Consider the following 22,334-nt stretch of genomic DNA (forward strand, 5'->3'; position numbering starts at 1 on the left):
ACTTATGGCAGACTTTTTTTTTTATATCATAAACAACTTGCATCCACTATTAGATCCTGAGTCCTTAATATTGACTTTGAGAAAGGAAACATCACTGCTTCCTCTAAGATATACCCTAATACAACTATAAGTATGAAGCTACACCAGTTTGTTTTCAGATATTTTTGTATTTTTACTCTTCACAATGAAATATTTTTACAATTTTATTAATTTTTCATATTTAATTATCTTCTTTTTATCTTTTTCACTATGTCCTTTTCTTATGGCAAAACTGCCTGTGGCAAAGATTCTTCTGGCAAGAATACCTAGAATCTAAAAAATATATACAGCTCAGGAAAGGTGCGTAACCCACTTTGGGTCAGAGTTAGTTAGTGGCAGAACCTCGATTAAAGCTCAGGCCTCCTGACTCCCACTCTACATCCACAGGGTCTCCTATGAACATAGGGAATAGATGCCCTTCTGCATGGCTCAAGCAAAACTGCGAGGCTGGTACCTCCCACAGGCCTGGGGAAAGGATTCCCAAGAGAACCGTTTTCTAGAGGTGCTTTTTTTGCATCCTGTTCTGCATTCTCATGTTCCCAATTAGTATTAATTGAGGGAGGCATGAAGAGAAAACTGGGGCCTCCCAGAAGCTCCCTGCTCCTCAACTCAGGCAGAGAGAGACCCCTGCAGAGAAAATGATAATCACTGAAGTTTGATAATCACTAAAGCTGAGGTTCTGCTTTATTAAGTAGGCACAGCCTCTCCTGGGAACAGTTCCCTAGACCCACCCTTTGGTTTCCCCAGCTCAACTAAACAGCTTGTTGGACTTCTTGTTAACAAACATGTTAGTGCATTGCTCTGTTCCCCTGAGTTGCTCAGAAGAAAAGTTTTGTGGAAGGATTTCCTTAGCTGCATAGATCTGACTCTCATGCTTCCCTATGGAATATCTTGGTATTCCAGGTCCTTCAAACAAGGTGTTGGGACAGTAATAATTCAGTGGTGAACTAAAGCTCCTCCACTTGAGCAAAGGGAGCTGGAAAGATAAGCCTGGGCTAACTAAGGAAATGGAAATTCAGTATCACTGCCTGAGATCTAAGTGAGAAGGAGGAGAAAAATCTGACTTGTTTTAGACACACTGCTCAAAGATTTCCAGGCTTATCTTGCACTGTCAGCCCTCTAAGCAGAGGTGTCCATGCAGTCTGGACTCCTCTCCATATACAGAATTCCTACAGACCCCGTATCATGGTACAGCTCTTTCATATTCACTAAGCACTATCACCCTTCAGCAGCACCTCCCCACTGAGGCAAGATAAGACAGGATACATGTTATTATTCTCTGTTTTCCAAGTAGGAGCCCGGTGTTCTAAGAGCCTGCCTGAAGCAGAGACTGACTTCACTGGTCGGGGGATTTCTAGTCCTTACCAGTGGTGGGTGAAATGACATTCAATACTGCTTTATGCTTCAGCCCAATGAGACAAAACATCAGTGATTTATTGGGTTGGCCAAAAAGTTCATTTAATATTTTTCCATAAGATGTTACAGGAAGACCCAAATGAACATTTTGTTCAACACAACAATTTGATATGCTTATGTTTACCACCAACAAATTAGTAGCAATAACAATAATACTATTTATTGAATGTCCACTATACTGAGTATGTAAATTTACATTTCTGAGGAGACTGAGGGTCCCACTAGCCTGAGATCACAGCAAAAATGATGGATCTAGTGTTTGCACATAGGTGCAGAGGAGGGAAGGGGACATTTTATATAAAGGACTAATATAGGATAGGTAGGGACAATGGGTTCAATAATTAGTATTCATCTAGAATAGTTGGAGAGAAAGGCATACAAGAAGAGATAAATGGGAGACATAGTTAGAGATCATAGGCTTAGAAAATGTTAGAATTCACCATTATTCTGATTTTACCTTCATTGAGTGTGGCTTTTGGATCTACTAAGAGATTCAGCCTTGGACTCTTAAAGTACCCAGTTTCTACGTGAAACAGAGCAGAAACAGAAGATTCATTACTATATCAGGGAATCTCAGACTCCATCCCAATTTCACCATCTGCTCTGCCCCTCACCATTGGTAGAAGTTTTTAGTTAAGTTACACTGTTCTTCAGTCCTTGGTTCCTGGTCCTCAATCCGTATGCTGACTAGTCTTGTTGACTCTTTTGATGAGGGTACTGAATTATACTACCTGTTCAGAATACAGCCTTGTCTATGTTTGATGCAGGTAAGCTGGTATCCTGGAATGAGGAATGCTCTTTCCTTTTTCACATTAGTCCAGCAATTTCTGTATAGTCCTAGCAAGAAGCAGACCCAGCGTTCTTGAAATATCAAAGAAGACACCAAGAAATCATCTCTAATCCTATATTTTCAAACAAACATATAGCATTAGAATATGTTTACTATTCTAGATGGATACTAATTGTTGAACCCATTGTCCCTACCTATCCTATATTAGTCCTTTATATAAAATGTCCCCTTCCTTCCCCCGCACCTATGTACAAACACAAGATCCATCATTTTTGCTGTGATCTCAGGCTAGTGGGATCCTCAGTCTCCTCAGAAATGTAAATTTATATACTCACTATAGTGGGCATTCAATAGATAGCATTATTGCTATTACTACTAATTTGTTGGTAGTAAACATATGGTAGATATATAGAATCTGCCGTATATAAAGCAAAGTAGAAAACAGGCTGAAACAGAAAGTGGAAATGGGGACACCCAAAGCCCTGGCCACTCCCTGTGCAGTGTTTTTACCCTGTCTCCGCAACAAGTTCCTCTGCTGAGATGACTCAGTTCTGCTTTCTCACTTTTTCACATGAGGGAACTAAGGACAACGGAGATGACATGAGCTACCAAAGGTGAACAGCTCATCAGGGATGAAGACAAGACCAGAGCTTGCAAACACAGGCCATTCTATGGGTCAGGAATTTTTTTTTTTTTTTATAAAAATGTTTCTAATTGTTCGTATGTAAAAATGAAATTAGAAAAGTTCCTGAACATGAATTCAACTGCAGATCCACTCTAGTGAGCTGGGTGACCTTGACAAGACTTCCTCAACCTTCTTCTGTCCTTCTGCCAAATGAGAGTGGGGAGTGAGTAACTAACCACATTCCTTCCTGCTTAGCAAGTTTTGTTGCATGATTGCAACTCTTCTCAAATAAAGCAGAATCTGAACTAGATTCAGATGGAAAAGATCTGAATATCCAGCACAGAAAGGAAAAGATTTTGGTCCAAATTTCAGTTTTTCTACTTTTTGACTATATAATCCTGGACAGGAAAAGACAGTAACTTCTCTCTGACCTCAAATTTGTCTTTTAAAAAAATCTGCAAGAAAGAGTCCTAAAGGTTAGATGAAATAACACATGTTGAATGTTCAACACTTAGTTTAGGCAGAGTCTGAGCAGTTTAGTGGTTAAAACATGGAATTGCTCCCTGTCTGATTGGGAATATTAATTCTAAAACTCTTGCTGTGGGACCTTACCCACCACACTTAACTTCCCAGTGACTCAGTTTCCTAATCTGTACAATAAGGGGAATAATAGAACCTTAAGCACTATATAAATGTTAACTCAGGGCTTCCCTCATAACTCAGTTGGTAAAGAATCTGCCTGCAATGCAGAAGACCCAGGTTTGATCCCTGGGTCAGGAAGATTGCCTGGAGAAGAAAATGGCAACCCACTGCAATATCTTGCCTGGAGAATTCCATGGACAGAGGATCCTGGAAGGCTACAGTCCATGGGGTTGCAAGAGTCGGACACGACTGAGCCACTAAACCACCACCACCAAACGTTAACTCATTGTCACTTCAAACATTTCTCATATAAATTTCTGCAGTGGGAATTTCTTTTCTTGAGAATGCTTAGTTTAACACGCCTCACAAACAATTCAAGTAAAACATCTCTTTTTGACCTAATTGTGCAAAATCAGCTTTGCATGAGGTAAGGAGTGCTCCCAGCTTTCATGAAGTCTACACTATTCCCCTAAATTAAAAATTCAGTACTCACTTCCACTGGCCTGCTAAGTCTACTACTTTTTTTAAGATGAGAAAATATCTTTTGTTGAGGTATACTGGACATAAAATATTATATTAGTTTCAGGTATACATCATAATGGGCTTCCCTGGTGGCTCAGATGGTAAACAATCCACCTGTAATGCGGGAAACCTGGGTTCATTCCCTAGATTGGAAAGATCCTCTGGAGGAGGGCATAGCAACCCACTCCAATATTCTTGCTTGGAGAATCCCCACGGGCAGAGGAGCCTGGGCTACAGTCCACAGGGTTGCACAGATCAGACATGATTAAGCAACTAAGCCTAGCACAGTATATACCATAATGATTTGACCTTTTTGTGTTAAGTGAAATGATCACCACAGTAAGACTAATTACACCCATTAGTATATGAGAAAATGTATTTATGTTGTTGTTTAGTCACAAATTCACATCCTTCAGCTTCAGCATCAGCTTCAGTTCTTCCAATGAATATTCAGGGTTGATTTCCTTTAGGATTGACTGGTTTGATCTCCTTGCAGTCCAAAGGAATCTCAAGAGTCTTCTGCAGCACCACAGTTTGAAAGCATCAGTTTTCAGCACTCAGCCTTCTTTATGGACCAGCTCTCACATCTGTACATGACTACTGACAACACCATAGCTTTGAGTATACAGACTTTTGTTTGTAAAGTGATGTCTCTGTTTTTTAATACGCTGCCTAGGTTTGCCGTAGCTTTCCTTTCAAGGAGCAAACACCTTTAATTTCATGGCTGCAGTCACTGTCTGCAGTAATTTTGGAACCCAGGAAAGTAAAATCTGTCCCTGCTTCCACTTTTTCCCCTTCTATTTGCATGAAGTGGTGGGATCTGATGCCATGATCTTAGTTTTTTGAATGTTGAGTTTCAGGTCAGCTGTGGGGAAATTAACAAGATGGCCCCAGTCAGTCTCTCTGGCACCACACTCTCAATGGCATCTCACCTCATTTTCTGTAACCAATGATTCCACGTGGTTATATAACAGCTGAGATCACTTATAGCAATGTGCATGCAGGTCAGGAGGTACTCACTTGGCCATGGGCTACTTTTGTTCTGTAAGTATATATAAGCTTCACCTAGAAAAGTTCTTCCAGATATTCTTGAACTTCAGGATGTTCAAACTGGATTTAGAAAAGGCAGAGGAAAGAGAGATCAAATTGCCAACATCCGTTGGATCATAGAAGAAGCAAGAGAATTCAGAAAAACATCTATTTCTACTTCATTGACTATGCTAAAGCCTTTGATTGTGTGGATCACAACAAGATGCGGAAAATTCTTAAAGAGATGGGAATACCAGACCACCTTACCTCCCTCCTGAGAAATCTGTATGGAGGTTAAGAAGCAACAGTTAGAACCGGACATGAAACAACGGACTGGTTCCAAATCAGGAAAGGAGTATATGAAGGCTGTATGTTGTCATCCTGCTTATTTACTTCTATGCAGAGTACATCATGAATAATGCTGGGCTGGATGAAGCACAAGCTGGAATCAAGATTGCCAAGAAAAATATCAATAACCTCAGATATGCAGATGACACACCCTTATGGCAGAAAGCAAAGAGGAACCAAACAACCTCTTGATGAAGGTGAAAGAGGAGAGTGAAAAGGCTGGCTTAAAATTTAACATTCAAGAAACTAAGATCATGGCATCTGGTCCCATCACTTCATGGCAAATAGAAGGGGAAACAGTGACAAACTTGGAAATAGTGACAGACTTTATTTTCTTGGGCTCCAAAATCACTGCAGATGGTGCCTGCAGCCATAAAATTAAATGACGCTTGCTCCTTGGAAGAAAAGCTACGACCAATCTAGATAGCATATTAAAAAGCAGATACATTACTTTGCCAACAAAGCTCTGTATAGTCAAAACTGTGGTTTTTCCAGTAGTCATGTATGGATGTGAGAGTTGGACCATAAAGAAGGCTAAGCCCTGAAGAATTGATGCTCTTGAAATGTGGTGTTGGCAAAGACTTTTGAGAGTCTCTTGGATTGCAAGGAGAATGAACCAGTCAATCCTAAAGGAAACCAATCCTGAATATTCATTGGAAGTATTGATGCTAAAGCTGAAGCTCCAATACTTTGGCCACCTGATGAGAAGAGCCTACTCTTTCAAAAAGAGACTGATGCTGGGAAAGATTGAAGGCAGGAGGAGAAGGGCACCACAGAGGATGAGGTGGTTGGATGGCATCAATGACTCAGTGGACATGAGTTTGAGCAAGCTCTGGGTGATGGTTAAGGACAGGGAAGGCTGGCATGCTACATTCCATGTGGTTGCAAAGAGTCGTACATGACTGAGAGACTGAACAATAAGGAAAAACACTGAAGGTCTGTGCTGTATTATGTTATGTAGCTGCAGCTACGATTGCTGTCCCAGCCAGGAGAGAATAAACGTGTTGCAGTTCCTATGGCTCCTCGCATTTTCTTCCAGCCTCTTAACTTGCACCTTGCCTACCATGGGTTCAGCGAACTGTGTGCACAGTAGACACATCGAGACAACTAGCACTGTGAACAGGATCAGCAATACACCAGCTTTTTTGCTCTCTCTTTCACTCTCAATAAGAGGCCACCTAGTCCCTCTTCACTTTCTGCCATTAGTGTGGTATCATCTGCACATCTTCCATTGTTGATATTCCTCCTGGCAATCTTGATTCCAGCTTGTGATTCATCCAACCTGGCATTCTGCATGATGTACTCTGCATATAAGTTAAATAAGCAGGGTGACAATATACAGCCTTGACGTACTCCTTCTCCAGTTTTGAACCAGTCCTTTCTTCCATGCCCAGTTCTAATTGTTACTTACTGACCAGCATACCTGTTTCTCAGGATACAGGTGAGATGGTCTGGAACTCCCATGTCTTTAAGAATTTTCCACAGTTTGTTGTGATCCACACAGTCAAAGGCTTTAGTATAGTCAATGAAGCAGAAGTAGATATTTTTCTGGAACTCCCTTGCTTTTTCTATGATCAAATGGATGTTAGTAAATTGATCTCTGGTTCCTCTGTCTCTTTGAAACCCAGCTTGTACATCTGCAAGTTCTTGTTTCATGTACTGCTGAAGCCTAGCTTGAAGGATTTTGAGCATAACCTTGCAAGCAGTGAAATGAGCACAATTGTACAGTAGTTTGAACACTCTTTGGCCTTGCCCTTCTTTGGGATTGGGATGGAAACTGACATTTCCCAGTCCTGCGTCCATTGCTGAGTTTTCCAATTTTGTTGATATGTTGAGTGTAGCATTTTAGCAGCATCATCTTTTAGAATTTTAAATAACTAAAATTCTATTTAATTTCTATGGAATTCCATCACCTCCACTAGTTATGTTCATAGTAATGCTTCCTGAGGACCACTTGACTTCACACTTCAGGATGTCTGGCTCTAGGTGAGTGACAATTTTGTGATTATCCAGGTCATTAAAGGACTTCCCTCATAGTTCATTTGGTATAGAATCCACATGCACTGGAGGAGACCCTGGTTTGATTCCTGGGTTGGGAAGATCAACTGGAGAAGGGAAAGGCTACCCACCCCAGGATTCTTGGGTTTCCCTTGTGGCTTAGCTTGTAAAGAATCTACCTGCAATGCAGGAGACCTGGGTTCAATCCCTGGATTGGGAAGATCCCCTGGAGAAGGGAAAGGCTACCCACTCCAGTACTGGCCTGGAGAATTCCATGGACTGCATAGTGCATGGGGTTGCAAAGAGTCAGACATGACTGAGTGACTTTCACTTTCAAGATTTTCTTGTATAGATCTAAATCCCTTCTCTTCTATTAAATCATAACAATTTCTGTCCTTTATCATTCCCATCCTTTCATGAAAGTTTCCCTTGATATCTCCAATTTTCTTGAAGAAATCTCTAGTCTTTCCTGTTCTATTATTTTTCTCTATTTCTTTTCTTTGTTCATTTAAGAAAGCCTTCTTATCTCTCCTTGTTATTCTCTGGAACTCTGCACTTAGTTGGGTATTTCTTTCCCTTTCTCCCTTGTCTTTTGCATCTTGTCTTTCTTTCCTCAGCTATTTGTAAAACCTTCCCAGACAATCACTTTGCCTTCTTGCACTTCTTTTAATTTGAGATGGTTTTGGTCACTGTGTCTTGTACAATGTTACAAACCTCTGTCCACAGTTCTTCAGGCAATCCATCAGATCTAATCCCTTGACTCTATACATCATCTAGACTGTACAGTATAAGAGATTTGATTTAGGTCATACCTGCTGATACTGGGAAAGATTGAGGGCAGGAGGAGAAGGGGATGACAGAGGATGAGGTGGTTGGATGGCATCACCTACTCGATGAACATGGGTTTGGGTGAACTCCGGGAGTTGGTGATGGACAAGGGGGTCTGGCGTTCATGGGTCTCAAAGAGTCAGACACGACTGAGCGAATGAACTGAACTGAACTGAACTGAATGGTCTGTTGGTTCTCCCTACTTCCTTCAATTTAAGCCTGAATTTTTCATTAAGGAGCTCATGATCTGAGCCACAGCCAGCTTCAGGTTTGCTTATATATTTATAAGTAATATTTTATGTCACTATGGTGCAGCCACAATAGTTAGATGTGTCTTTTTTTTTTTACTTTTTTTAAAAAATTATTTTATATTGGAGCTGTTAATTAACAGTATTGTGTTAGTTTTTAGTGTACAGCAAGGTGAGTCAGTTATGTATTTACATATATTTCTTCTTTTTCAAATTGTTTTCCTATTTAGGTTATTATGGAGTAGTGAACAGAGAATTCCTTGTGCTACATAGTAGGTCCTTGGTGGTTATCTACTTTAAATAGAGTAGTGCGTGCATTCGGCCTGGTGGGCTGCCGTCTATGGGGTCGCACAGAGTCGGACACGACTGAAGGGACTTAGCGGCAGCAGTGTGTGCATTTCAGTCCCAAACTCCAACACGTTTCTTTCCCCACCCCTTGCCACTTGTCATTCTCTAAGACCATGAGTCTACATCTGTTTTGTAAATAAGTGTCTTGCATCATTTTTTTTAGATTCCACATATGAGCACCATCACATTATATTGTTTTTGTCTAGTTTACTTCACTTAATATGAAAATATCTCAGCCCATCCATGTTGCTACAAATAGCACTATTTCACACTTTTTTAAATGGCTGAACACTTCATCATTGCATAAATAAGCCACATCATCTTTATCCAATCATCTGTCAGTGAACATTTAAGTAACTTCCACCTCAGTTGTTGTAAATAGTGCTGAATTAGCAATAGGGTGCATGTATCTTTTCAAATTATGTTTTTCTTCTGAGAAAATATACAGAAGTAGGATTGCAGAACTGTATGGTAGCTCTATTTTTAGTTTTTATAGAACCTCCATGCTGTTTTCCATAGTAGCTGTACCAGTTTACATTCTCACCAACACATAGGATAACTTCTTTTTCTCCACATCCTACTCAGCATTTATTATTTGTGGACTATTGGATGATGGTCACTCTGACTGGTGAGGTGATACATACCTCACTGTAGTTTTTATTTGAATTTATCTAGCAATTCAAATAATTTCCCATTATTAGTAATGCTGAGTGTCTTTTCATGTGTTGTTTGGCCAGTCCATACACTGTATGCCTTCTTTGGAGAAAAGTCTATTCAGATCTTCTGTCCATTCTTCAAATGGGTTGTTTGTGTCTTTGGTATTAAGCTGTATGAGTTATTTGCATAGTTTGGAGATTAAACCCTGTGGGTCACATCACTTGCAAATATTTTCTCCCATTATGTAGGTTGTCTTTTCATTTTGTTTATGGAGCTTTTTTGCTGTGCAAAAACTTTTAAGCTTAATTAAGTCCCTTTTGTTTATCTTTGTCTTTATTTACATGTCTCTAGGTGACAGATCTAAGAAGATACCGCTGCAATTTACAGCACAGTGTTCTGCCTATGTTGTCCTCTTTGAGTTTTATATTATCTAGTCTTATGTTCAGGTCTTTAATACATTTTGAGTTTATTTTTTGTGGCTAGAGAATGCTCTAATTTCATTTTTTTTTTTTTTTTACATGTAGCTGCCAAGTTTTTCCAGCAAAACTTATTAAAGAGACTGTCTTTTCTCCATTATATGTCTTGCCTCCTTTGTTGCAGGTTAATTGACCATGGGTGCATAGGTTTATTTCTGGACTTTCCACCTTGTTTAATTGATCTATATGATTTTGTGCCAGTACCATACAGTTTTGATGACTGTAACCTTGTAGTATAGTCTGAAGTCAGGGTGGCTGATCCCTCCAGCTCCTTTTTTATTTCTTAAGATTGTTTTGGCTATTCAAGGTCTTCTGTGTTTCCCTACAAACTTAATATTTTTTGTTCTAGTTCTGTGAATAATCCATTGGTAATTTGATAGGGATTGCATTGAATCTGTAGATTGCCTTGGATAGTATAGTTATTTCAACAATATTTATTATTCAAATCTAAGAACACGGTATAACTTTCTATCTGTTTGTGTCATCTTTGATTTCTTTCATCAGCGTCATACAGTTCTTGAAGTACAGGTCTTTTGTCACCTTAGGTAGGTTTATTCCTAAGCGTTTTATTCTTTTTGATATGATGGTAAACGGGATTCCTAAATTTCTCTCTCTCTTCTCTTTTTTTTTTTTTTTTTCTCTCTCTCTTCTCTTGTTGTCAGCATACAGGAACGCTAGAAATTTATATGCATTAATTTTGTGTCCTGCAATTTCACCAAATTTTTTGATGAGTTTTAATACTTTTCTGGTAGTGTTTTTAGAATTTTCTATTTATAGTATGTCATCTGCAAAGTGACAGTTTTGCTTCTTCTTTTCACTTTGGATTCCCTTTACTTCTTTTTCTTCACTGATTGCCAAGACTAGGAGTTCAACAACTACATTGAGTAAAAGTGGTGAGAGTGGAATTCCTTGCCTTGTTCCTGATCTTAGAGGAAATGCTTTCAGCTTGTCACTGTTGAGTATGATGTTATAGTACTCAAGCTATAGGCTTATCATATCTGGCCTTTACTATGCTGAGGTATGTTGCCTCTGTGCCCAGTTCCTGAAAAAGCTTTTTTTTTCTTTAAATCATAAATAGGTGGTGGGTTTTGTCAAAGCTCTTTCTGCATCTATTGAGATGCCATGATATTTTAAAATTTTTTAAAAATGTTAGTTATCTATTTTTCACAGTGCTGGGTCTTCATTGCTGCATGAGAGCTTTCTTTAGTCGTGGTGAGTGAAGGCTACTCTCTAGTTGCAGTGTGTGGGCTTCTTACTGCAGTGGCTTCTCTTGTTGCAGAACATGGGGTCTAGACGTGTGGGCTCAATTGTTGTGGTGCATGGGCTCAGTAGTTGTAGCTAGTGGGCTCTAGAGCAAGGGCTCAGTATTTGTGGCACATGGGTTTAGTTGCATGTGGAATCTTCCTGGACCAGGAATTGAACCCATGTCACCTGCTTTGTCAGGAGGATTCTTAACCACTAGAAAACCAGGGAAGTACAATCATAATTTTAATTCCTCAGTTTGTTAATGTGGGGATTTCCCTTGTGGCTCAGCTAGTAAAGAATCCACCTGCAGTGCGGGAGATCTGGGTTCGATCCCTGAGTTGGGATCCCAAGGAGAAGGGAAAGGCTACACACCCTGGTATCCTGGCCTGGAGAATTTCATGGACTGTATAGTCCATGGGGTTACAAAGAGTCAGACACGACTGAATGACTTTCACTTCACTTTTGTTAATGTGGTGTATCACACTGATTTAGAGTTATTGATGAATATATGCATCCCTTGGATGATTCCTATTTGATCATAGTGTCTGATTCTTTTAATATATTGTCAAATTTGGCTTGCTAGCATTTTGTGGAGAATTTTTGCATCTGTGGTTATTAATGATGGTGGTGGTTGTTTAGTCACTAAGTTGTGTCAAACTCTTATGACCCCATGGACCATAGCCTGCCAGGCTTCTCGGTCCAGGGGATTTTCCAGGCAAGAACTGGAGTGGGTTGCCATTTCCTTCTCCAGGGTTATTATTAATGATATTGGCCTATGATTTCCTTTTTTTGTGGTATATGTGTCTGGTTTTGATATCAGAGTGATTGTTGCCACAGAATGAATTTAGGAGTGTTCCTTCCTCTTAGATTTTTCAAAACAGCTTTAGAAGAATAGATGTTAACTCCTTTCTATATGTCTTACAGAATTTTCCTATGAAACCATCTGATCCTGGACTTTTTTCCATTGGATGTTTTTAAATCACTGTTTCAATTTAAGTACTTGTGATTTGTCTTTTCATATTTTCTATTTCATCCTGTTTGGGTCTTGGAAGGTTTATCTTCCTAAGAATTTGTCCATTTCTTCCAGGTGGACAATTTGTTGGCTATAGATGCTTGTGATAATATAGTAGTCTCTTTGTATTGTATTGTATAATCCTTTGTATTTCTGTGGTATCCACTGTAACTTATCCTTTTCATGACTAACATTGATTTGAGTCCTCTCCATTTTCTTGATAAGTCCAGGTAAAAGTTCATTAATTTTGTTTATCTTTTCAAAGAACTGACTTAGTTTCATTAATCTTTTCTATTGTTTTCTTCATCTATATTTCATTTATTTCTGCTCTAATCTTTATAATTTATTTCCTTCTGCTAACTTAGGGTTTGGTTTGTTCTTCTTTCTCCAGGTACCTTAGGAGTAAGGTTAACTTGTTTATTTGGGATTTTTCTGAGATAAGGTAAGATTGTATTGCTATAACCTTCCCTCTTCAGTATCAGTATCAGTTCATTCGCTCAGTCGTGTCCGACTCTTTGCAACCCCATGAACCGCAGCACGCCAGGCCTCCCTGTTCATCACCAACTCCCAGAGTTTACACAAACTCATGTCCATTGAGTCCATGATGCCATCTAACCATCTCATTCTCTGTCGTCCCCTTCTCCTCCTGCCTTCAATCTTTCCCAACATCAGGGTCTTTTCAAATGAGTCAGCTCTTTGCATCAGGTGACCAAAATATTGGAGTTTTAGCTTCAACATCAGTCCTTCCAGTGAACACCCAGGACTGATTTCCTCTAGGATGGACTAGTTGGATCTCCCTGCAGTCCAAGGGACTCTCAAGAGTCTTCTTCAACACCACAGTTCAAACGCATCAATTCTTTGACATTCAGCTTTCTTTATAGTCCAACTCTCACATCCATACATGACCACTGGAAAAACCATAGCCTTGACTAGATGGACCTTTGTTGACAAAGCAATGTCTCTGCCTTTTAATATGCTGTCTAGGTTGGTCATAACTTTCCTTCCAAGGATTAAGTGTCTTTTAATTTTATGGCTGCAATCACCATCTGCAGTGATTTTGGAGCCCAAAAAAATAACGTCAGCCACTGTTTCCCCATCTATTTGCCATGAAGTGATGGGACTGGATGCCATGATCTTAGTTTTCTGAATGTTGAGCTTTAAGCCAACTTTTTCACTCTCTTTTTTCACTTTGATCTAGAGGCTCTTTAGTTCTTCTTCACTTTTTATCATAAGGGTAGTGTCATCTGCGTATCTGAGGTTATTGATATTTATCCCAGCAATCCTGATTCCAGCTTGTGCTTCCTCCAGCCCAGCATTTCTCATGATGTACTCTGCATATAAGTTAAATAAGCAGGGTGACAATATACAGTCTTGACAGATTCATTTTCCTATTTGGAACCAGTCTGCTGTTCCTTGTCCAGTTCTAACTGTTGCTTCCTTACCTGCATACAGGTTTCTGAAGAGGCAGGTCAGGTGGTCTGGTATTCCCATCTCTTTCAGAATTTTCCACAGTTTATTGTGATCCACACAGTCAAAGACTTAGACCTAGTCAATAAAGCAGGAATAGATGTTTTTCTGGAACTCTCTTGCTTTTTCGATGATCCAGGGAATGTTGGCAATTTGATCTCTGGTTCCTCTGCCTTTTCTAAAGCCAGCTTGAACATCTGAAAGTTCACGGTTCACGTATTGCTGAAGCCTGGCTTGGAGAATTTTGAGCATTACTTTACTAGCGTGTGAGATGAGTTCAATTGTGAGGTAGTTTGAGCATTCTTTGTCATTGCTGTCCTTTGAGATCGGAATGAAAGCTGACCTCTTCCCTTTTAGAACTGTCTTTTCTGCATCCTGGAAGTTTTGCATTGTCATGATTTTGATTTTATCTGTCTCTAGGTACTTCTCTTTTAATTTCCTCTTTGATTTCTTCGGTGATCCATTGGATGTTTAGTGGCCAACTGTTTAGCCTCCATGTGCATGTGTGTTTTACAGTATTTCTCTTTGTAGCTGATTTCTAATCTCATCTCGGAGTGTTGTGGTCAGAAAAAAATGCTTGATATGATTTAAATTTTCTTAAATTTATGAAGGCTTGCTTTCTGGCCCATCATGTGATCATTCCTGGAGAATGTTCCATGTGAAATTGAGAAAAATGTATATTCAGCTGCTTTTGGAGCAGAGTACATCATGAGAAATGCTGGGCTGGATGAAGCACAAGCTGGAATCAAGATTGCTGGGAGAAATATCACCCTTATGGCAGAAAGCAAAGAACTAAAGAGCCTCTTGATGAAAGCTCAACATTCAGAAAATTAAGATCATGGCATCTGATCCCATCACTTCATGGCAAATAGATGGAGAAGCAGTGGAAACAGTAAGAAACTTTATTTATTTTTTTGAGGGGGAGGGGGGCGGTGGGTGGGATCCAAAATCACTGCAGATGGTGATTGCAGCCATGAAATTAAAAGGTACTTACTCCTTGGAGGGAAAGTATGACCAACCTTATCAGCACATTAAAAAGCAGAGACATTACTTTGCCAACAAAGGTCCATCTAGTCAAGGCTATGGTTTTTCCAGTGGTCATGTATGGATGCGAGAGTTGGACTATAAAAAAAGCTGAATGCCGAAGAATTGATGCTTTTGAACTGTGGTGTTGGAGACGACTCTTGAGAGTCCCTTGGACTGCAAGGAGATCCAACCAGTCCATTCTAAAGGAGATCAGTCCTGGGTGTTCATTGGAGGGATTGATGTTGAAGCTGAACTTTGGCCACCTGATGCAAAGAGCTGACTCATTTGAAAAGACTCTGATGCTGGGAAAGATTGGGGGCAGGAGGAGAAGGGGACAACAGAGGATGAGATGGTTGGATGGCATCACCGACTCAATGGACATGAGTTTGGGTGGACTCCGGGAGTTGGTGTTGGACAGGGAGGGCTGGTGTGCTGCGATTCATGGGGTTGCAAAGAGTCGGACACGACTGAGCGACTGAACTGAACTGAACTTGGATGCAGTGCTCTATAAATATCAATGAAGTCCATTTGGTTTAAAGTGTCATTTAAGGCCTGTGTTTCCTTACTGTTTTTCTGTCTGGTTGATTTGTCCATTGATGAATCCAGTGTGTTAATATTCCTACTACACTTAGTTGTTTTTCTGCAGTTTTATATTGATTCTTCATCTGGGACATGTTCCTCTGCTGTCTGTCTCATTTTGTGTAATTTTCTATGATTAGTTTCTTTCAGCAGGCTGCAGGGTTGTAGTTCTTCTAGATTCTGCTGCCTGTTCTCTGGTGAATGAGGTTGTCTATGAGGTGTATGCAGGTTTCTTGGTGGGAGGAATGTACCCACTCATTGTTGGTGGAGATAGGTCTTGTCCTTATTGTAGGCAGGGCCATGCCTGGGGTTATGCTTGTTATCAGGCAGCAGTTTATTCAGGAATACTTTAAGCCGCCTGTCTACTGCTGGGTGTGTTCCTGCCTCTTGGTTGTTTGGTCTGAGGCATCCCAGCGCCGGAGCTTACAAGCTGTTGGTTGGGGTCAGGTCTTATTGAAAAAATGGCAGCCTCCTGGAAAGCCCATGGCAATGAACGCTCAACAGAATATCTGCTGCCAGTGTTCCTGCTCTCACAGTGGGCCACAGCTGCCCCTCATCTCTACAGGACACCCTCCAATACTAAATGGGAATTTTGGCCTAGTTTCTTATGAAGCTACTGCTTTATTCCCTGGGTCCTGGTGGGTAAAAGACCCTCTGTGCATCCTCCAAGAGTATAGTTTCTGTTTCCTCCAGTTCTGCAGAATTTCTGCAGTCAATCCCCACTGTCCTTCAAGGCCAGATTCTCTGGGGACGCCTCTTTCTGTTGCCAGGCCCTCAGGCTATGAAGCTCAACATGGGGTTCAGAACCTTCATTTCCATGGAATAACTTCTTTGGTATACTTATTTTCCAGTTTGTGGGTCATCCACCCGGTATGATAAGATTTGATTTTATCATGATTGCACCCCTCCTACCATCTCTCTGTGGCTTCTTCTTTGTCTTTGGATATAGTGCTAATCAGAAAAAGAGCTGAATTCTTGCAGGAATTTTTTTTTAAAGATGAAGCTCACTTCTTAAGTGCTCAATGTATGACTCTTAAAATGTGCATTTATGCAAAGTGAGTTATCTTTTACCATAGAAAGCTGTATGGAATTTGCAAAAATTCTAGTTGTCCAGAGGACACAATGTTCCTGAGATTGAATTCTAGAGCCCTATGATCAGGGTAACAGAGTTGAGAAAAGTTGTTTGAGAAATACTGCTACTCTGATTTGCTTTCCTGTGCCCAACATTCTACCCCAGAAGGACTTCTGCTGAGTGCTAGTCATACCCAGCAACCCCAGGGAACCCAGCAAGGAGCCCCTGGGAAGCCAACATTTCTAGGAACAAAAGTTATTTGTAGGGGAGTGCACTAGAGATAAAAGGACACTGAAAAAAAGAAGCTATAAGACTTAATGGCACCTGAAGTCAGGTAATGGTCAGGTATGGTGTAGCACAGATGAGAGGAGCTGAAGAAGAGGCCTAAGAGAGGACTTTGACCTTTCCTATGTGAGACCTGTTAAATGTAGGAAGAAAGCTCTTGGGACATTAGCATAGATCTCCTTTCTCCATCCTCATCCCTAAAATATTTTTCAGTAACTTTAGAAGACCACAGACTACTAGGACTATAAGGGGCTATACAGGACATCTATTCAAAATTCATTTTAGATGAGAACAAGTTGAGGTAAAGACAGGAGCGATGGCCAGGCTCAATTTTCATTTTGAGTTAGTGGCAAAGCAAGTTTAGAAAGCCAGTTCCCAAAAAGAAAATGTTTTTTGTTATAGTATTGCCCTTCCATACCAACGCAGAGAGCCCTGACTTCATCAATTCACACAAACAGGCACATACACACTTTAGAGACTTCCAAGTACATAAGTCCTTCTGGGACTATTTACTCAGAATGCACTGTGCCTACTGTGGTGCCCTATCATTCTGGACTTTGAGGGATTCTTCCCAGAGTGTTCACATTTCTTTCTTCTCTCACCTCTTCCTCCTTCAGCCCATATAACATTCAGCCTTTACAGCATTCCTGAATTCCAGAGAGGCTCTATGAAGGAACTTACCTGTCATATTTCAGAAATATATGTCTCCTTTTCCCATAGTTAAAAACAACTGATTATTGGATACAGGGGATACGGTATAGGTGGATGATTTAAAGTCACAGGACATTTCATTTGGACTATAAGAAGAGCATGAAAACTTTCTTATCTCTTTTGATTCCTTGTGGTGTATGTGAAAAATACCTGGGGTCTAAGATGCTGGTGTCACATTCTGCACAACCAAAGCGGTGCTGGGCTGTAAATCAGGAAACTTGGACTCCACTCCAACTCTGTTAGCAATGGACTGTGATGTTATGCAAACCACTTCTGCCTTCTGGTCTGCAGTTCCTCTTTTAAAAAGAAAGATGACTTAGTTTGATAATATGCAAGTTTCAGGATCATACATTCTATACTTTTGAATTTGGCAAAATTTCTGAAGAAAAAGAATATTGAAGTGGTTCATCTCACTTTTTCCATCCTTCCTAAGAATCATGGTTTATGTCATCCACATGTGGACTTCTAGATTTTCTTCTTTGCTGATTTCACTACCACGGGACTCCTGTGAGCTCTTTCATTCTTGGGGACACCCAGTGCATCTGTCTGCTCATCCTGGCAAGGAACTTGTTTATCACTGTCCTGGTTCAGGCAGATTCTAGATTAGCCATGCCCATGTACTTCTTCATCAGTATGCTCTCCTCCTTGAAAATCTGATATGTCAGTAAGAAGACATATCTACAACCATGCACTTATGAGCAGAAAGGTACAGATATGACTACCACTTGGGTGGCTAGCTTCTCAACTATGCTTATGCCAGCCAGTCACATAATCAATCTACCTTCTTGTTTGAAAGAGAGGTATGAAATACAGAGTTACCAGATTTAAAATATCCAGTTTCAGCAACAACAATATCAAATACAAGACATGCAAAGAAGTATAAAGTTTGACCTACACAGAAAAAAAGTAGTAACTAGAAATTGTTTCTTAAAAATCATGACTATAGAGCTTCATAGACAAATATTTTAAATTATATATTATAAATATGCTTAAGAATTAAAGGAATTCATGATAATGGCTTTGATATAAAATATCAAAAAATGAGATTAGAATTATTTTTTAAAACTAAGTCAAAACTCTGAAGTTAAATAATCCAATAACTGACATGAAAAATTCACTTAGGACTCACAACAGTATATTTGAGTTGGCAGAAGAATCAATAAATTCAAAGATAAGCCAATTGAGAGTATCCAGTATGAGGAATGGAGATAAAAATATAATAAATAAAATAATAATAAATAAACTTAATAAATAATAATAAATAATAAATAAACCACTCCAGAGATCCCTGTGACATTATCAAGAATAGTACTAAATATTAACAATGAGAGTCTCAGAAGGAGAGGAAAGAGAGAAGGGGGAGAAAAAGATATTTGGAGAAATAAAGCCGAAAGCATTTCAAATTTGAAGAAATACATTAATCAATATATTCAGGAAGCTAAACAAATTCCAAGTAAGATAAACTCGAAGAGATTCATATCTAAACATATGATAATCAAACTATCAAGAGCCAAAAGACAGAATCTTATAAAGCGGGAAGAAAGAAGCAAATCATTGCATACAATGGATCCTCAATAAGATTAAAAGCTTATTTACTATCAAAAACCATGGGGATTAGAAAGCAGTTGGATGATATACAAAGTGTTGACAGGAAAGGATTTCCAACCAACGATTCTACCTTGCTTATACTTCACCAACTAAGGATTTCTGCCTTATTTATACTTCAAAGTAACTTTTCAAACAAAGGAATTTTTTCATAGATGAATAAAGATTGAGACAAATTGTCCCTAGAAAGGCTGAACTACAAGAAATACTAAAGATTAGAGAAAATTAATTAAATTAATGAAATAGAGAGCAGAAACCCAACAAACTTGAAAAAAAAAAAAGTAAATCCTTTAAAAGTGTCAACAAAATTGACAAATTTTTAGTTAGATTGGCAAAGAAAAAAGAGAAAATATCAAATTACTAAAATCAGGAATGGAAAGTGGAACTTTACTATTGACCTTAAGAAATTAAAAAGAATTGTAAGGAAATACTTTAAAATTTTTATGTCAACAAATTATATGACCTATACATGAAGTGGACAAATTCCTAGAAAAATGCAAATTGCTAAAATAGATTTAAGAAAAATAGCACATATGAATAGACCTAAAACAACAATAACAAAAAAGTGAATTACTAATCAAAAATCTACCCACAAAGTAAAAAAAAAAAAGCGGGGGCGGGGGGGGCTTAGAATGTTTAATGGTGAATTCTACTAAATGCCCAAAGAATTAGTATGAAACTTTCACAAACTTTTTTAAAAAGTGAAAATGAAGGAAATACTTTTCAATTCATTGTATGAGGTCAGTATTATGTTAATGTCAAAACCAGGAAAAGACATGACAAGTAAACTATAAAACAGCATTTATCCTTGTGCATATGGACACAAGCACAAAATTTCCCAAATATTAGCAAAACAAATGCAGCAGTGTATAAGGATTATACATCATGATCAAGTGCAATTTAACCCAGGAATGTAAGATAGCCTTACATATGAAATTCAATCAATGTAATACACTATATTAATAAAAGATAAAACTTCAAGATAAACTCAATAGATGCAGGAAAAATAAATAAATGAAATCAGCTTATTGTTCTCAGGTCATGACCTGTAAAAGGTCAATTTTCATTCCAATCCCAAAGGAAGGCAAAGCAAAAGAATGCTCAGACTACCACTCAATTACACTCATCTCACACGCTAGCAAAATAATGTTCAAAATTCTCCAAGTCAGACTTCAACAGTACGTGAACCGTGAACTTCCAGATGTTCAAGATGGATTTAGAAAAAGCAAAGGAAGCAGAGATCAAATTGGCAACATCCATTGGATCATCAAAAAGCAAGAGAGTTATAGAAAAACATCTACTTCTGCTTTATTGACTATGCCAAAGACTTTGATGTAGGGATCACAGCAAGATGTGGAAAATTCTTAAAAAGATGGGAATACCAGATCACCTCACCTGCCTCCTGAGAAATCTGTATGCAGGTCAAGAAGCAACAGAACTGTTCATGGAACAACAGACTGGTTACAAATTGGGAAAGGAGTACGCAAGGCTATATAATGTCACCCTGCCTATTTAACTTATATGTAGAGTGCATCATGGGAAATGTCAGGCTGGATGAAGCACAAGCTGGACTCAACATTGCTGGGAGAAATATCAACCTGAGATACACAGATGACACCACCCTTATGTCAGAAAATGAAGAACTAAAGAGCCTCTTGAAAGTGAAAGAGAAGTGCGAAAAAGTTGGCTTAAAACTCAACATTCAAAAAATGAATATCATGGCATCTGGTCCCATCACTTCATGGCAAATAGATGGGGAAACAATGGAAACAGTGAGAGACTTTATTTTTGGGGACCCCAAAATCCTAAAGATGGTGACTATAGTCATGAAATTATAACATGCTTGTTCCTTAGAAGAAAAGCTATGACCAACCTAGACAGCATAATAAAAAGCAGAGACATTACTTTGCTGACAAAGTTCCATCTGGTCAAAGCTATGGTTTTTCCAGGGGTCATGTATGGATGTGAGAGTTGGACTATAAAGAAAACTGAGCACCGAAGAACTGATGCTTTTGAACTGTGCTGTTGGAGAAGACTCTTGAGAAGTCCCTTGCACTGCAAGATCAAGCCAGTCAATCCTAAAGGAAATGAATCTTAAATATTCATTGGGTCTTCCCAGTGCACCAGGCCCGAGCACTTGTCTCATGCATCCAACCTGGGTTGGTGATCTGTTTCACCCTACATAATATATACGTTTCGATGCTGTTCTCTCAAAACATCCCACCCTCGCCTTCTCCCACAGAGTCCAAACGTCTGTTCTATACATCTGTGTCTCTTTTTCTGTTTTGCATATAAGGTTATCGTTACCATCTTTCTAAATTCCATATATATAATAAAAATAAATGGAAAAAAAATAAAAATAAGAATCAGAAAAAAATATATATTCATTGGAAGGACTGATGCTGAAACTGAGACTCCAATACTTTGGCCACCTCATGCAATAAACTGACTCATTGGAAAAGACCCTGATGTTGGGAAAGATTGAAGGCAGGAAGATAAGGGGATGACAGAGGATGGAATGGTGGGATGGCATCATGGACTCAAGGGACATGAGTTTGAGCAAGCTCAGGGAGGTGGTGATGGACAAGGAATCCTGGCGTGCTGCAGTCCATGGGGTCACAAAATGTTGGACATGACTGAGTGACTGAACTGACTGACTGTTCTCAGGTACAGTAGTTCATACATTTCTAGGCCCTAAAAGAGCTTACTCTAATCATAAATTTGAATTCTAAACCCTCTTTTGCTCCTTTGCAGTGGGCATCTAACTTCTCAAGCATTCTTTACTGTCTACTCAACAAGCAATCAAACTAGTCCCATTCATTGTATTTTTAAATTTTAGATAATATATAGTTTCATCTCTGTAAGTTACACTTGGGTCTCTTTTCTATCATCTGTTAATCACTTCATCATGCTTACATTTTTCTCTACTTTCTTGATCATACAGAACATATTTGTAAGGAGTATTTCAATGTTCTTTACTAATTCTCTCATCACTGTCATTTTTAAATATATTTCTACTGAATAATTTTCTCCTACATTAGATTGTATTTATCCTGCACCTTTAAATGCCTTTCAACTTTTATTTAGGTGTCAGAAATTGTAGATTTCATGTGTTTTGTACTTTATTCTGGTGTGCTGTTGTTTTACTGGTTCAATCTTTTCAAGCATTTATAAAAATGTTTTAAGATGCTCCAGAGCAGCCTTTAGGCTAGTGCTGCTTTATTATGATTACTAAGGGAAAGTCTTTCCACTCTGGCTGCTAGAAGCACACTCTTTCTGTGTGAACTCTAGAAAGTATTTATTACTTTTGCAAGAGGTTAATTTCTTCTAATGGAAGTGCAGATTGGTATTCTGCCAAAGACTTCA

Source organism: Cervus elaphus, chromosome 20, assembly GCF_910594005.1.
Source record: "Cervus elaphus chromosome 20, mCerEla1.1, whole genome shotgun sequence".
Taxonomy (NCBI): domain Eukaryota; kingdom Metazoa; phylum Chordata; class Mammalia; order Artiodactyla; family Cervidae; genus Cervus; species Cervus elaphus.